Source organism: Lissotriton vulgaris, chromosome 7 (assembly GCF_964263255.1).
Source record: "Lissotriton vulgaris chromosome 7, aLisVul1.2, whole genome shotgun sequence".
Taxonomy (NCBI): Eukaryota; Metazoa; Chordata; class Amphibia; order Caudata; family Salamandridae; genus Lissotriton; species Lissotriton vulgaris.
Window position 1 is genome coordinate 100271846 of NC_141695.1, and position 17052 is coordinate 100288897.

A 17052-nucleotide genomic window follows, 5' to 3' on the forward strand; every position below is an offset into this window, starting at 1 on the left:
AGCATGGGATCCCGCACCTACGAGCCTGAGTGGTACTATACCTGGCAGATATTGGCAGCCATCGGCAACCCCAGTACACGGCCTATCCCTGCTGATGAGGGGTAATACCCCGAAACACGTGTCCAGGGATGGCGAAGACAGCGAAGATAGCAGAAGATCGAAAGATGATGCATCGCGAACACTTTACTACATTGACCAGAATCCTTAGGGGCGACACCGCCGGTGTGTGAGTAGTGTGCGACCCCACCCCCATTTGTAACTTTAAAGCTCCCGTGAGCAGTCGGCTGACGAGCCTGGGATCCGGCACCTACGCGCCTGAGTGGTACTATACCTGGCAGATATTGGCAGCCATCGGCAGCCCCAGTACACGGCCTACCCCTGCTGATGAGGGGTAATACCCCGAAACACGTGTCCAGGGATGGCGAAGACAGCGAAGATAGCAGAAGATCGAAAGATGATGCATCGCAAACACTTTACTACATTGACCAGAATCCTTAAGGGCGACACCGCCGTTGTGTGAGTAGTGTGCGACCCCACCCCCATTTGTAACTTTAAAGCTCCCGTGAGCAGTGGGCTGACAAGCATGGGATCCCGCACCTACGAGCCTGAGTGGTACTATACCTGGCAGATATTGGCAGCCATCGGCAACCCCAGTACACGGCCTATCCCTGCTGATGAGGGGTAATACCCCGAAACACATGTCCAGGGATGGCGAAGACAGCGAAGATAGCAGAAGATCGAAAGATGATGCATCGCGAACACTTTACTACATTGACCAGAATCCTTAGGGGCGACACCGCCGGTGTGTGAGTAGTGTGCGACCCCACCCCCATTTGTAACTTTAAAGCTCCCGTGAGCAGTGGGCTGCGAGCCTGGGATCCCCCACCTACGCACCTGAGTGGTACTATTCCTGGCAGATATTGGCAGCCATCGGCAACCCCAGTACACGGCCTATCCCTGCTGATGAGGGGTAATACCCCGAAACACGTGTCCAGGGATGGCGAAGACAGCGAAGATAGCAGAAGATCGAAAGATGATGCATCGCGAACACTTTACTAAATTGACCAGAATCCTTAGGGGCGACACCGCCGGTGTGTGAGTAGTGTGCGACCCCACCCCCATTTGTAACTTTAAAGCTCCCGTGAGCAGTGGGCTGACGAGCCTGGGATCCCGCACCTATGCGCCTGAGTGGTACTATACCTGGCAGATATTGGCAGCCATCGGCAACCCCAGTACACGGCCTATCCCTGCTGATGAGGCGTAATACCCCGAAACACGTGTCCAGGGATGGCGAAGACAGCGAAGACAGCAGAAGATCAAAAGATGATGCATCGCGAACACTTTACTACATTGACCAGAATGCTTAGGGGTGACACCGCCGGTGTGGGAGTAGTGTGCGACCCCACCCCCATTTGTAACTTTAAAGCTCCCATGAGCAGTGGGCTGACGAGCCTGGGATCCCGCACCTACGCGCCTGAGTGGTACTATACCTGGCAGATATTTTCAGCCATCGGCAACCCGAGTACACGGCCTATCCCTGCTGATGAGGGGTAATACCCCGAAACACGTGTCCAGGGATGGCGAAGACAGCGAAGATAGCAGAAGATCGAAAGATGATGCATCGCAAACACTTTACTACATTGACCAGAATCCTTAGGGGCGACACCGCCGGTGTGTGAGTAGTGTGCGACCCCACCCCCATTTGTAACTTTAAAGCTCCCGTGATCAGTGGGCTGACGAGCCTGGGATCCCGCACCTACGCGCCTGAGTGGTACTATACCTGGCAGATATTGGCAGCCATCGGCAACCCCAGTACACGGCCTAACCCTGCTGATGAGGGGTAATACCCCGAAACACGTGTCCAGGGATGGGGAAGACAGCGTAGATAGCAGAAGATCGAAAGATGATGCATCGCGAACACTTTACTACATTGACCAGAATCCTTAGGGGCGACACTGCCGGTGTGTGAGTAGTGTGCGACCCCACCCCCATTTGTAACTTTAAAGCTCCCGTGAGCAGTGGGCTGACGAGCCTGGGATCCCGCACCTACGCGCCTGAGTGGTACTATACCTGGCAGATATGGCAGCCATCGGCAACCCCAGTACACGACCTATCATTGCTGATGAGGGGTAATACCCCGAAACACGTGTCCAGGGATGGCGAAGACAGAAAAGATAGCAGAAGATCGAAAGATGATGCATCGCGAACACTTTACTACATTGACCAGAATCCTTAGGGGCGACACCACCGGTGTGTGAGTAGTGTGCGACCCCACCCCCATTTGTAACTTTAAAGCTCCCGTGAGCAGTGGGCTGACGAGCCTGGGATCCCGCACCTACGCGCCTGAGTGGTACTATACCTGGCAGATATTGGCAGCCATCGGCAACCCCAGTACACGGCCTATCCCTGCTGATGAGGGGTAATACCCCAAAACACATGTCCAGGGATGGCGAAGACAGCGAAGTTAGCAGAAGATCGAAAGATGATGCATCGCGAACACTTTACTACATTGACCAGAATCCTTAGGGGCGACACCGCCGGTGTGTGAGTAGTGTGCAACCCTACCCCCATTTGTAACTTTAAAGCTCCCGTGAGCAGTCGGCTGACGAGCCTGGGATCCGGCACCTACGCGCCTGAGTGGTACTATACCTGGCAGATATTGGCAGCCATCGGCAGCCCCAGTACACGGCCTATCCCTGCTGATGAGGGGTAATACCCGGAAACACGTGTCCAGGGATGGCGAAGACAGCGAAGATAGCAGAAGATCGAAAGATGATGCATCGCGAACACTTTACTACATTGACCAGAATCCTTAAGGGCGACACCGCCGGTGTGTGAGTAGTGTGCGACCCCACCCCCATTTGTAACTTTAAAGCTCCCGTGAGCAGTGGGCTGACAAGCATGGGATCCCGCACCTACGAGCCTGAGTGGTACTATACCTGGCAGATATTGGCAGCCATCGGCAACCCCAGTACACGGCCTATCCCTGCTGATGAGGGGTAATACCCCGAAACACGTGTCCAGGGATGGCGAAGACAGCGAAGATAGCAGAAGATCGAAAGATGATGCATCGCGAACACTTTACTACATTGACCAGAATCCTTAGGGGTGACACCGCCGGTGTGTGAGTAGTGTGCGATCCCACCCCCATTTGTAACTTTAAAGCTCCCGTGAGCAGTGGGCTGAGGAGCCTGGGATCCCGCACCTACGCGCCTGAGTGGTACTATACCTGGCAGATATTGGCAGCCATCAGCAACCCCAGTACACGGCCTATCATTGCTGATGATGGGTAATACCCCGAAACACGTGTCCAGGGATGGCGAAGACAGCAAAGATAGCAGAAGATCGAAAGATGATGCATCGCAAACACTTTACTACATTGACCAGAATCCTTAGGGGCGACACCGCCGGTGTGTGAGTAGTGTGCGACCTCACCCCCATTTGTAACTTTAAAGCTCCCGTCAGCCATGGGCTGACGAGCCTGGGATCCTGCACCTACGCGCCTGAGGGGTACTGTACATGGCAGATATTGGCAGCCATCGGCAACCCCAGTACACGGCCTATCCCTGCTGATGAGGGGTAATACCCCGAAACACGTGTCCAGGGATGGCGAACACAGCGAAGATAGCAGAAGATCGAAAGATGATGCATCGTGAACACTTTACTACATTGACCAGAATCCTTAGGGGCGACACCGCCGGTGTGTGAGTAGTGTGCGACCCCACCCCCATTTGTAACTTTAAAGCTCCCGTGAGAAGTGGGCTGACGAGCCTGGGATCCCGCACCTACGCGCCTGAGTGGTACTATACCTGGCAGATATTGGCAGCCATCGGCAACCCCAGTACACGGCCTATCCCTGCTGATGAGTGGTAATACCCCGAAACACGTGTCCAGGGATGGCGAAGACAGCGAAGATAGCAGAAGATCGAAAGATGATGCATCGCGAACACTTTACTACATTGACCAGAATCCTTAGGGGCGACACCGCCGGTGTGTGAGTAGTGTGCGACCCCACCCCCATTTGTAACTTTAAAGCTCCCGTGAGCAGTGGGCTGACGAGCCTGGGATCCTGCACCTACGCGCCTGAGTGGTACTATACCTGGCAGATATTGGCAGCCATCGGCAACCCCAGTACACGGCCTATCCCTGCTGATGAGGGGTAATACCCCGAAACACGTGTCCAGGGATGGCGAAGACAGCGAAGACAGCAGAAGATCGAAAGATGATGCATCGTGAACACTTTAATACATTGACCAGAATCCTTAGGGGCGACACCGCCGGTGTGTGAGTAGTGTGCGACCCCACCCCCATTTGTAACTTTAAAGCTCCCGTGAGCAGTGGGCTGACGAGCCTGGGATCCCGCACCTACGCGCCTGAGTGGTACTATACCTGGCAGATATTGGCAGCCATCGGCAACCCCAGTACACGGCCTATCCCTGCTGATGAGGGGTAATACCCCGAAACAAGTGTCCAGGGATGGCGAAGACAGCGAAGATAGCAGAAGATCGAAAGATGATGCATCGCAAACACTATACTACATTGACCAGAATCCTTAGGGGCGACACCTCCGGTGTGTGAGTAGTGTGCGACCCCACCCCCATTTGTAACTTTAAAGCTCCTGTGAGCAGTGGGCTGATGAGCCTGGGATCCCGCACCTTCGCGCCTGAGTGGTACTATACCTGGCAGATATTGGCAGCCATCGGCAAACCCAGTACATGGCCCATCCCTGCTGATGAGGGGTAATACCCCGAAACACGTGTCCAGGGACGGCGAAGATAGCAGAAGATCGAAAGATGATGCATAGCGAAAACTTTACTACATTGACCAGAATCCTTAGGGGCGACACCGCCGGTGTGTGAGTAGTGTGCGACCCCACCCCCATTTGTAACTTTAAAGCTCCAGTGAGCAGTGGGCTGACGAGCCTGGGATCCCGCACCTACGCGCCTGAGTGGTACTTTACCTGGCAGATATTGGCAGCCATCGGCAACCCCAGTACACGGCCTATCCCTGCTGATGAGGGGTAATACCCCGAAACACATGTCCAGGGATGGCGAAGACAGCGAAGATAGCAGAAGATCGAAAGATGATGCATCGCGAACACTTTACTACATTGACCAGAATCCTTAGGGGTGACACCACCGGTGTGTGAGTAGTGTGCGACCCCACCCCCATTTGTAACTTTAAAGCTCCCGTGAGCAGTGGGCTTACGAGCCTGGGATCCCGCACCTACGCGCCTGAGTGGTACTATACCTGGCAGATATTGGCAGCCATCGGCAACCCCAGTACACGGCCTATCCCTGCTGATGAGGGGTAATACCCTGAAACACGTGTCCAGGGATGGCGAAGACAGCGAAGATAGCAGAAGATCGAAAGATGATGCATCGCTAACACTTTACTACATTGACCAGAATCCTTATGGGCGTCACCGCCGGTGTGTGAGTAGTGTGCGACCCCACCCCCATTTGTAACTTTAAAGCTCCCGTGAGCAGTGGGCTGACGAGCCTGGGATCCCGCACCTACGCGCCTGAGTGGTACTATACCTGGCAGATATTGGCAGCCATCGGCAACCCCAGTACACGGCCTATCCCTGCTGATGAGGGGTAATACCCCGAAACACGTGTCCAGGGATGACGAAGACAGCGAAGATAGCAGAAGATCGAAAGAGGATGCATCGCGAACACTTTACTACATTGACCAGAATCCTTAGGGGTGACACCGCCGGTGTGTGAGTAGTGTGCGACCCCACCCCCATTTGTAACTTTAAAGCTCCCGTGAGAAGTGGGCTGACGAGCCTGGGATCCCGCACCTACGCGCCTGAGTGGTACTATACCTGGCAGATATTGGCAGCCATCGGCAACCCCAGTACACAGCCTATCCCTGCTGATGAGTGGTAATACCCCGAAACACGTGTCCAGGGATGGCAAAGACAGCGAAGATAGCAGAAGATCGAAAGATGATGCATCGCGAACACTTTACTACATTGACCAGAATCCTTATGGGCGACACCGCCGGTGTGTGAGTAGTGTGCGACCCCACCCCCATTTGTAACTTTAAAGCTCCCGTGAGCAGTGGGCTGACGAGCCTGGGATCCCGCACCTACGCGCCTGAGTGGTACTATACCTGGCAGATATTGGTAGCCATCGGCAACTCCAGTACACGGCCTATCCCTGATGATGAGGGGTAATACCCCGAAACACGTGTCCAGGGATGGCGAAGACAGCGAAGATAGCAAAAGATCGAAAGATGATGCATCGTGAACACTTTACTACATTGACCAGAATCCTTAGGGGTGACACCGCCGGTGTGTGAGTAGTGTGCGATCCCACCCCCATTTGTAACTTTAAAGCTCCCATGAGCAGTGGGCTGACGAGCCTGGGATCCCGCACCTACGCGCCTGAGTGGTACTATACCTGGCAGATATTGGCAGCCATCGGCAACCCCAGTACACGGCCTATCCCTGCTGATGAGGGGTAATACCCCGAAACACGTGTCCAGGGATGGCGAAGACAGCGAAGATAGCAGAAGATCGAAAGATGATGCATCGCAAACACTTTACTACATTGACCAGAATCCTTAGGGGCGACACCGCCGGTGTGTGAGTAGTGTGCGACCCCACCCCCATTTGTAACTTTAAAGCTCCCGTGAGCAGTGGGCTGACGAGCCTGGGATCCCGCACCTACGCGCCTGAGTGGTACTATACCTGGCAGATATAGGCAGCCATCGGCAACCCCAGTACACGGCCTATCCCTGCTGATGAGTGGTAATACCCCGAAACACGTGTCCAGGGATGGGGAAGACAGCGAAGATAGCAGAAGATCGAAAGATGATGCATCGCGAACACTTTACTACATTGACCAGAATCCTTATGGGCGACACCGCCGATGTGTGAGTAGTGTGCGACCCCACCCCCATTTGTAACTTTAAAGCTCCCGTGAGCAGTCGGCTGACGAGCCTGGGATCCCGCACCTACGCGCCTGAGTGGTACTATACCTGGCAGATATTGGCAGCCATCGGCAACCCCAGTACACGGCCTATCCCTGCTGATGAGGGGTAATACCCCGAAACATGTGTCCAGGGATGGGGAAGACAGCGAAGATAGCAGAAGATCGAAAGATGATGCATCGCGAACACTTTACTACATTGACCAGAATCCTTATGGGCGACACCGCCGGTGTGTGAGTAGTGTGCGACCCCACCCCCATTTGTAACTTTAAAGCTCCTGTGAGCAGTAGGCTGACGAGCCTGGGATCCCGCACCTACGCGCCTGAGTGGTACTATACCTGGCAGATATTGGCAGCCATCGGCAACCCCAGTACACGGCCTATCCCTGATGATGAGGGGTAATACCCCGTAACACGTGTCCAGGGATGGCGAAGACAGCGAAGATAGCAGAAGATCGAAAGATGATGCATCGTGAACACTTTACTACATTGACCAGAATCCTTAGGGGTGACACCGCCGGTGTGTGATTAGTGTGCGACCCCACCCCCATTTGTAACTTTAAAGCTCCCGTGAGCAGTGGGCTGACAAGCCTGGGATCCCGCACATACGCGCCTGAGTGGTACTATACCTGGCAGATATTGGCAGCCATCGGCAACCCCAGTACACGGCCTATCCCTGCTGATGAGGGGTAATACCCCGAAACACGTGTCCAGGGATGGCGAAGACAGCCAAGATAGCTGAAGATCGAAAGATGATGCATCGCAAACACTTTACTACATTGACCAGAATCCTTAGGGGCGACACCGCCGGTGTGTGAGTAGTGTGCGACCGCACCCCCATTTGTAACTTTAAAGCTCCCGTGAGCAGTGGGCTGACGAGCCTGGTATCCCGCACCTACGCGCCTGAGTGGTACTATACCTGGCAGATATAGGCAGCCATCGGCAACCCCAGTACACGGCCTATCCCTGCTGATGAGGGATAATACCCCGAAACACGTGTCCAGGGATGGGGAAGACAGCGAAGATAGCAGAAGATCGAAAGATGATGCATTGCGAACACTTTACTACATTGACCAGAATCCTTAGGGGCGACACTGCCGGTGTGTGAGTAGTGTGCGACCCCACCCCCATTTGTAACTTTAAAGCTCCCGTGAGCAGTGGGCTGACGAGCCTGGGATCCCGCACCTACGCGCCTGAGTGGTACTATACCTGGCAGATATTGGCAGCCATCGGCAACCCCAGTACACGGCCTATCATTGCTGATGAGGGGTAATACCCCGAAACCGATGTCCAGGGATGGCGAAGACAGCAAAGATAGCAGAAGATCGAAAGATGATGCATCGCGAACACTTTACTACATTGACCGGGATCCTTAGGGGCGACACCGCCGGTGTGTGAGTAGTGTGCGACCTCACCCCCATTTGTAACTTTAAAGCTCCCGTGAGCCATGGGCTGACGAGCCTGGGATCCCGCACCTACGCGCCTGAGTGGTACTATACCTGGCAGATATTGGCAGCCATCGGCAACCCCAGTACACGGCCTATCCCTGCTGATGAGGGGTAATACCCCGAAACACGTGTCCAGGGATGGCGAAGACAGCGAAGATAGCAGAAGATCGAAAGATGATGCATCGCGAACACTTTACTACATTGACCAGAATCCTTAGGGGCGACACCGCCGGTGTGTGAGTAGTGTGCGACCCCACCCCCATTTGTAACTTTAAAGCTCCCGTGAGCAGTGGGCTGCGAGCCTGGGATCCCCCACCTACGCGCCTGAGTGGTACTATTCCTGGCAGATATTGGCAGCCATCGGCAACCCCAGTACACGGCCTATCCCTGCTGATGAGGGGTAATACCCCGAAACACGTGTCCAGGGATGGCGAAGACAGCGAAGATAGCAGAAGATCGAAAGATGATGCATCGCGAACACTTTACTACATTGACCAGAATCCTTAGGGGTGACACCGCCGGTGTGTGAGTAGTGTGCGACCCCACCCCCATTTGTAACTTTAAAGCTCCCGTGAGCAGTGGGCTGAGGAGCCTGGGATCCCGCACCTACGCGCCTGAGTGGTACTATACCTGGCAGATATTGGCAGCCATCAGCAACCCCAGTACACGGCCTATCATTGCTGATGATGGGTAATACCCCGAAACACGTGTCCAGGGATGGCGAAGACAGCAAAGATAGCAGAAGATCGAAAGATGATGCATCGCAAACACTTTACTACATTGACCAGAATCCTTAGGGGCGACACCGCCGGTGTGTGAGTAGTGTGCGACCCCACCCCCATTTGTAACTTTAAAGCTCCCGTGAGCAGTGGGCTGACGAGCCTGGGATCCCGCACCTACGCGCCTGAGTGGTACTATACCTGGCAGATATTGGCAGCCATCGGCAACCCCAGTACACGGCCTATCCCTGCTGATGAGGGGTAATACCCCGAAACACGTGTCCAGGGATGACGAAGACAGCGAAGATAGCAGAAGATCGAAAGATGATGCATCGCGAACACTTTACTACATTGACCAGAATCCTTAGGGGTGACACCGCCGGTGTGTGAGTAGTGTGCGACCCCACCCCCATTTGTAACTTTAAAGCTCCCGTGAGAAGTGGGCTGACGAGCCTGGGATACCGCACCTACGCGCCTGAGTGGTACTATACCTGGCAGATATTGGCAGCCATCGGCAACCCCAGTACACGGCCTATCCCTGCTGATGAGTGGTAATACCCCGAAACACGTGTCCAGGGATGGCAAAGACAGCGAAGATAGCAGAAGATCGAAAGATGATGCATCGCGAACACTTTACTACATTGACCAGAATCCTTATGGGCGACACCGCCGGTGTGTGAGTAGTGTGCGACCCCACCCCCATTTGTAACTTTAAAGCTCCCGTGAGCAGTGGGCTGACGAGCCTGGGATCCCGCACCTACGCGCCTGAGTGGTACTATACCTGGCAGATATTGGTAGCCATCGGCAACTCCAGTACACGGCCTATCCCTGATGATGAGGGGTAATACCCCAAAACACGTGTCCAGGGATGGCGAAGACAGCGAAGATAGCAAAAGATCGAAAGATGATGCATCGTGAACACTTTACTACATTGACCAGAATCCTTAGGGGTGACACCGCCGGTGTGTGAGTAGTGTGCGACCCCACCCCCATTTGTAACTTTAAAGCTCCCATGAGCAGTGGGCTGACGAGCCTGGGATCCCGCACCTACGTGCCTGAGTGGTACTATACCTGGCAGATATTGGCAGCCATCGGCAACCCCAGTACACGGCCTATCCCTGCTGATGAGGGGTAATACCCCGAAACACGTGTCCAGGGATGGCGAAGACAGCGAAGATAGCAGAAGATCGAAAGATGATGCATCGCAAACACTTTACTACATTGACCAGAATCCTTAGGGGCGACACCGCCGGTGTGTGAGTAGTGTGCGACCCCACCCCCATTTGTAACTTTAAAGCTCCCGTGAGCAGTGGGCTGACGAGCCTGGGATCCCGCACCTACGCGCCTGAGTGGTACTATACCTGGCAGATATAGGCAGCCATCGGCAACCCCAGTACACGGCCTATCCCTGCTGATGAGTGGTAATACCCCGAAACACGTGTCCAGGGATGGGGAAGAGAGCGAAGATAGCAGAAGATCGAAAGATGATGCATCGCGAACACTTTACTATATTGACCAGAATCCTTATGGGCGACACCGCCGATGTGTGAGTAGTGTGCGACCCCGCCCCCATTTGTAACTTTAAAGCTCCCGTGAGCAGTCGGCTGACGAGCCTGGGATCCCGCACCTACGCGCCTGAGTGGTACTATACCTGGCAGATATTGGCAGCCATCGGCAACCCCAGTACACGGCCTATCCCTGCTGATGAGGGGTAATACCCCAAAACATGTGTCCAGGGATGGGGAAGACAGCGAAGATAGCAGAAGATCGAAAGATGATGCATCGCGAACACTTTACTACATTGACCAGAATCCTTATGGGCGACACCGCCGGTGTGTGAGTAGTGTGCGACCCCACCCCCATTTGTAACTTTAAAGCTCCTGTGAGCAGTGGGCTGACGAGCCTGGGATCCCGCACCTATGCGCCTGAGTGGTACTATACCTGGCAGATATTGGCAGCCATCGGCAACCCCAGTACACGGCCTATCCCTGATGATGAGGGGTAATACCCCGTAACACGTGTCCAGGGATGGCGAAGACAGCGAAGATAGCAGAAGATCGAAAGATGATGCATCGTGAACACTTTACTACATTGACCAGAATCCTTAGGGGTGACACCGCCGGTGTGTGAGTAGTGTGCGACCCCACCCCCATTTGTAACTTTAAAGCTCCCGTGAGCAGTGGGCTGACAAGCCTGGGATCCCGCACCTACGCGCCTGAGTGGTACTATACCTGGCAGATATTGGCAGCCATCGGCAACCCCAGTACACGGCCTATCCCTGCTGATGAGGGGTAATACCCCGAAACACGTGTCCAGGGATGGCGAAGACAGCCAAGATAGCTGAAGATCGAAAGATGATGCATCGCAAACACTACTACATTGACCAGAATCCTTAGGGGCGACACCGCCGGTGTGTGAGTAGTGTGCGACCCCACCCCCATTTGTAACTTTAAAGCTCCCGTGAGCAGTGGGCTGACGAGCCTGGGATCCCGCACCTACGCGCCTGAGTGGTACTATACCTGGCAGATATAGGCAGCCATCGGCAACCCCAGTACACGGCCTATCCCTGCTGATGAGGGATAATACCCCGAAACACGTGTCCAGGGATGGGGAAGACAGCGAAGATAGCAGAAGATCGAAAGATGATGCATTGCGAACACTTTACTACATTGACCAGAATCCTTAGGGGCGACACTGCCGGTGTGTGAGTAGTGTGCGACCCCACCCCCATTTGTAACTTTAAAGCTCCCGTGAGCAGTGGGCTGACGAGCCTGGGATCCCGCACCTACGCGCCTGAGTGGTACTATACCTGGCAGATATTGGCAGCCATCGGCAACCCCAGTACACGGCCTATCATTGCTGATGAGGGGTAATACCCCGAAACCGATGTCCAGGGATGGCGAAGACAGCAAAGATAGCAGAAGATCGAAAGATGATGCATCGCGAACACTTTACTACATTGACCGGGATCCTTAGGGGCGACACCGCCGGTGTGTGAGTAGTGTGCGACCTCACCCCCATTTGTAACTTTAAAGCTCCCGTGAGCCATGGGCTGACGAGCCTGGGATCCCGCACCTACGCGCCTGAGTGGTACTATACCTGGCAGATATTGGCAGCCATCGGCAACCCCAGTACACGGCCTATCCCTGCTGATGAGGGGTAATACCCCGAAACACGTGTCCAGGGATGGCGAAGACAGCGAAGATAGCAGAAGATTGAAAGATGATGCATCGCGAACACTTTACTACATTGACCAGAATCCTTAGGGGCGACACCACCGGTGTGTGAGTAGTGTGCGACCCCACCCCCATTTGTAACTTTAAAGCTCCCGTGAGCAGTGGGCTGACGAGCCTGGGATCCCGCACCTACGCGCCTGAGTGGTACTATACCTGGCAGATATTGGCAGCCATCGGCAGCCCCAGTACACGGCCTATCCCTGCTGATGAGGGGTAATACCCCGAAACACGTGTCCAGGGATGGCGAAGACAGCGAAGATAGCAGAAGATCGAAAGATGATGCATCGCGAACACTTTACTACATTGATCAGAATCCTTAAGGGCGACACAGCCGTTGTGTGAGTAGTGTGCGACCCCACCCCCATTTGTAACTTTAAAGCTCCCGTGAGCAGTGGGCTGCGAGCCTGGGATCCCCCTTCTACGCGCCTGAGTGGTACTATTCCTGGCAGATATTGGCAGCCATCGGCAACCCCAGTACACGGCCTATCCCTGCTGATGAGGGGTAATACCCCGAAACACGTGTTCAGGGATGGCGAAGACAGTGGAAGATAGCAGAAGATCGAAAGATGATGCATCGCAAACACTTTACTAAATTGACCAGAATCCTTAGGGGCGACACCGCCGGTGTGTGAGTAGTGTGCGACCCCACCCCCATTTATAACTTTAAAGCTCCCGTGAGCAGTGGGCTGACGAGCCTGGGATCACGCACCTACGCGCCTGAGTGGTACTATACCTGGCAGATATTGGCAGCCATCGGCAACCCCAGTACACGGCCTATCCCTGCTGATGAGGGGTAATACCCCGAAACACATGTCCAGGGATTGCGAAGACAGCGAAGATAGCAGAAGATCGAAAGATGATGCATCGCGAACACTTCACTACATTGACCAGAATCCTTAGGGGCGACACCGCCGGTGTGTGAGTAGTGTGCGACCCCACCCCCATTTGTAACTTTAAAGCTCCTGTGAGCAGTGGGCTGACGAGCCTGGGATCCCGCACCTACGCGCCTGAGTGGTACTATACCTGGCAGATATTGGCAGCCATCGGCAACCCCAGTACACGGCCTATCCCTGCTGATATGGGGTAATACCCCAAAACACGTGTCCAGGGATGGCGAAGACAGCGAAGATAGCAGAAGATCGAAAGATGATGCATCGCGAACACTTTACTAAATTGACCAGAATCCTTAGGGGCGACACCGCCGGTGTGTGAGTAGTGTGCGACCCCACCCCCATTTGTAACTTTAAAGCTCCCGTGAGCAGTGGGCTGACGAGCCTGGGATCCCGCACCTACGCGCCTGAGTGGTACTATACCTGGCAGATATTGGCAGCCATCGGCAACCCCAGTACACGGCCTATCCCTGCTGATGAGGGGTAATACCCCGAAACACATGTCCAGGGATTGCGAAGACAGCGAAGATAGCAGAAGATCGAAAGATGATGCATCGCGAACACTTCACTACATTGACCAGAATCCTTAGGGGCGACACCGCCGGCGTGTGAGTAGTGTGCGACCCCACCCCCATTTGTAACTTTAAAGCTCCTGTGAGCAGTGGGCTGACGAGCCTGGGATCCCGCACCTACGCGCCTGAGTGGTACTATACCTGGCAGATATTGGCAGCCATCGGCAACCCCAGTACACGGCCTATCCCTGCTGATATGGGGTAATACCCCAAAACACGTGTCCAGGGATGGCGAAGACAGCGAAGATAGCAGAAGATCGAAAGATGATGCATCGCGAACACTTTACTACATTGACCAGAATCCTTAGGGGCGACACCGCCGGTGTGTGAGTAGTGTGCGACCCCACCCCCATTTGTAACTTTAAAGCTCCCGTGAGCAGTGGGCTGACGAGCCTGGGATCCCGCACCTACGCGCCTGAGTGGTACTATACCTGGCAGATATTGGCAGCCATCGGCAACCCCAGTACACGGTCTATCCCTGCTGATGAGGCGTAATACCCCGAAACACGTGTCCAGGGATGGCGAAGACAGCAGAAGATCAAAAGATGATGCATCGCGAACACTTTACTACATTGACCAGAATCCTTAGGGGTGACACCGCCGGTGTGGGAGTAGTGTGCGACCCCACCCCCATTTGTAACTTTAAAGCTCCCATGAGCAGTGGGCTGACGAGCCTGGGATCCCGCACCTACGCGCCTGAGTGGTACTATACCTGGCAGATATTTTCAGCCATCGGCAACCCCAGTACACGGCCTATCCCTGCTGATGAGGGGTAATACCCCGAAACACGTGTCCAGGGATGGCGAAGACAGCGAAGATAGCAGAAGATCGAAAGATGATGCATCGCAAACACTTTACTACATTGACCAGAATCGTTAGGGGCGACACCGCCGGTGTGTGAGTAGTGTGCGACCCCACCCCCATTTGTAACTTTAAAGCTCCCGTGATCAGTGGGCTGACAAGCCTGGGATCCCGCACCTACGCGCCTGAGTGGTACTATACCTGGCAGATATTGGCAGCCATCGGCAACCCCAGTACACGGCCTATCCCTGCTGATGAGGGGTAATACCCCGAAACATGTGTCCAGGGATGGGGAAGACAGCGAAGATAGCAGAAGATCGAAAGATGATGCATCGCGAACACTTTACTACATTGACCAGAATCCTTAGGGGCGACACTGCCGGTGTGTGAGTAGTGTGCGACCCCACCCCCATTTGTAACTTTAAAGCTCCCGTGAGCAGTGGGCTGACGAGCCTGGGATCCCGCACCTACGCGCCTGAGTGGTACTATACCTGGCAGATATTGGCAGCCATCGGCAACCCCAGTACACGGCCTATCCCTGCTGATGAGGGGTAATACCCCGAAACATGTGTCAAGGGATGGGGAAGACAGAGAAGATAGCAGAAGATCGAAAGATGGTGCATCGCGAACACTTTACTACATTGACCAGAATCCTTAGGGGCGACACCACCGGTGTGGGAGTAGTGTGCGACCCCACCCCCATTTGTAACTTTAAAGCTCCCGTGGTCAGTGGGCTGACGAGCCTGGGATCCCGCACCTATGCGCCTGAGTGGTACTATACCTGGCAGATATTTTCAGCCATCGGCAACCCCAGTACACGGCCTATCCCTGCTGATGAGGGGTAATACCCCGAAACACGTGTCCAGGGATGGCGAAGACAGCGAAGATAGCAGAAGATCGAAAGATGATGCATCGCGAACACTTTACTACATTGACCAGAATCCTTAGGGGCGACACTGCCGGTGTGTGAGTAGTGTGCGACCCTACCCCCATTTGTAACTTTAAAGCTCCCGTGATCAGTGGGCTGACGAGCCTGGGATCCCGCACCTACGCGCCCGAGTGGTACTATACCTGGCAGATATTGGCATCCATCGGCAACCCCAGTACACGGCCTATCCCTGCTGATGAGGGGTAATACCCCGAAACACGTGTCCAGGGATGGGGAAGACAGCGAAGATAGCAGAAGATCGAAAGATGATGCATCGCAAACACTTTACTACATTGACCAGAATCGTTAGGGGAGACACCGCCGGTGTGTGAGTAGTGTGCGACCCCACCCCCATTTGTAACTTTAAAGCTCCCGTGATCAGTGGGCTGACGAGCCTGGGATCCCGCACCTACGCGCCTGAGTGGTACTATACCTGGCAGATATTTTCAGCCATCGGCAACCCCAGTACACGGCCTATCCCTGCTGATGAGGGGTAATACCCCGAAACACGTGTCCAGGGATGGCGAAGACAGCGAAGATAGCAGAAGATCGAAAGATGATGCATCGCAAACACTTTACTACATTGACCAGAATCGTTAGGGGCGACACCGCCGGTGTGTGAGTAGTGTGCGACCCCACCCCCATTTGTAACTTTAAAGCTCCCGTGATCAGTGGGCTGACAAGCCTGGGATCCCGCACCTACGCGCCTGAGTGGTACTATACCTGGCAGATATTGGCAGCCATCGGCAACCCCAGTACACGGCCTATCCCTGCTGATGAGGGGTAATACCCCGAAACATGTGTCCAGGGATGGGGAAGACAGCGAAGATAGCAGAAGATCGAAAGATGATGCATCGCGAACACTTTACTAAATTGACCAGAATCCTTAGGGGTGACACCGCCGGTGTGGGAGTAGTGTGCGACCCCACCCCCATTTGTAACTTTAAAGCTCCCGTGAGCAGTGGGCTGACAAGCCTGGGATCCCGCACCTACGCGCCTGAGTGGTACTATACCTGGTAGATATTGGCAGCCATCGCCAACCCCAGTACACGGCCTATCCCTGCTGATGAGGGGTAATACCCCGAAACACATGTCCAGGGATGGCGAACACAGCGAAGATAGCAGAAGATCGAAAGATGATGCATCGCAAACACTTTACTACATTGACCAGAATCCTTAGGGGCGACACCGCCGGTGTGTGAGTAGTGTGCGACCCCACCCCCATTTGTAACTTTAAAGCTCCCGTGAGCAGTGGGCTGACGAGCCTGGGATCCCGCACCTACGCACCTGAGTGGTACTATACCTGGCAGATATTGGCAGCCATCGGCAACCCCAGTACACAGCCTATCCCTGCTGATGAGGGGTAATACCCCGAAACACGTGTCCAGGGATGGCAAAGACAGCGAAGATAGCAGAAGATCGAAAGATGATGCATCGCGAACACTTTACTACATTGACCAGAATCCTTAGGGGCGACACCGCCGGTGTGTGAGTAGTTTGCGACCCCACCCCCATTT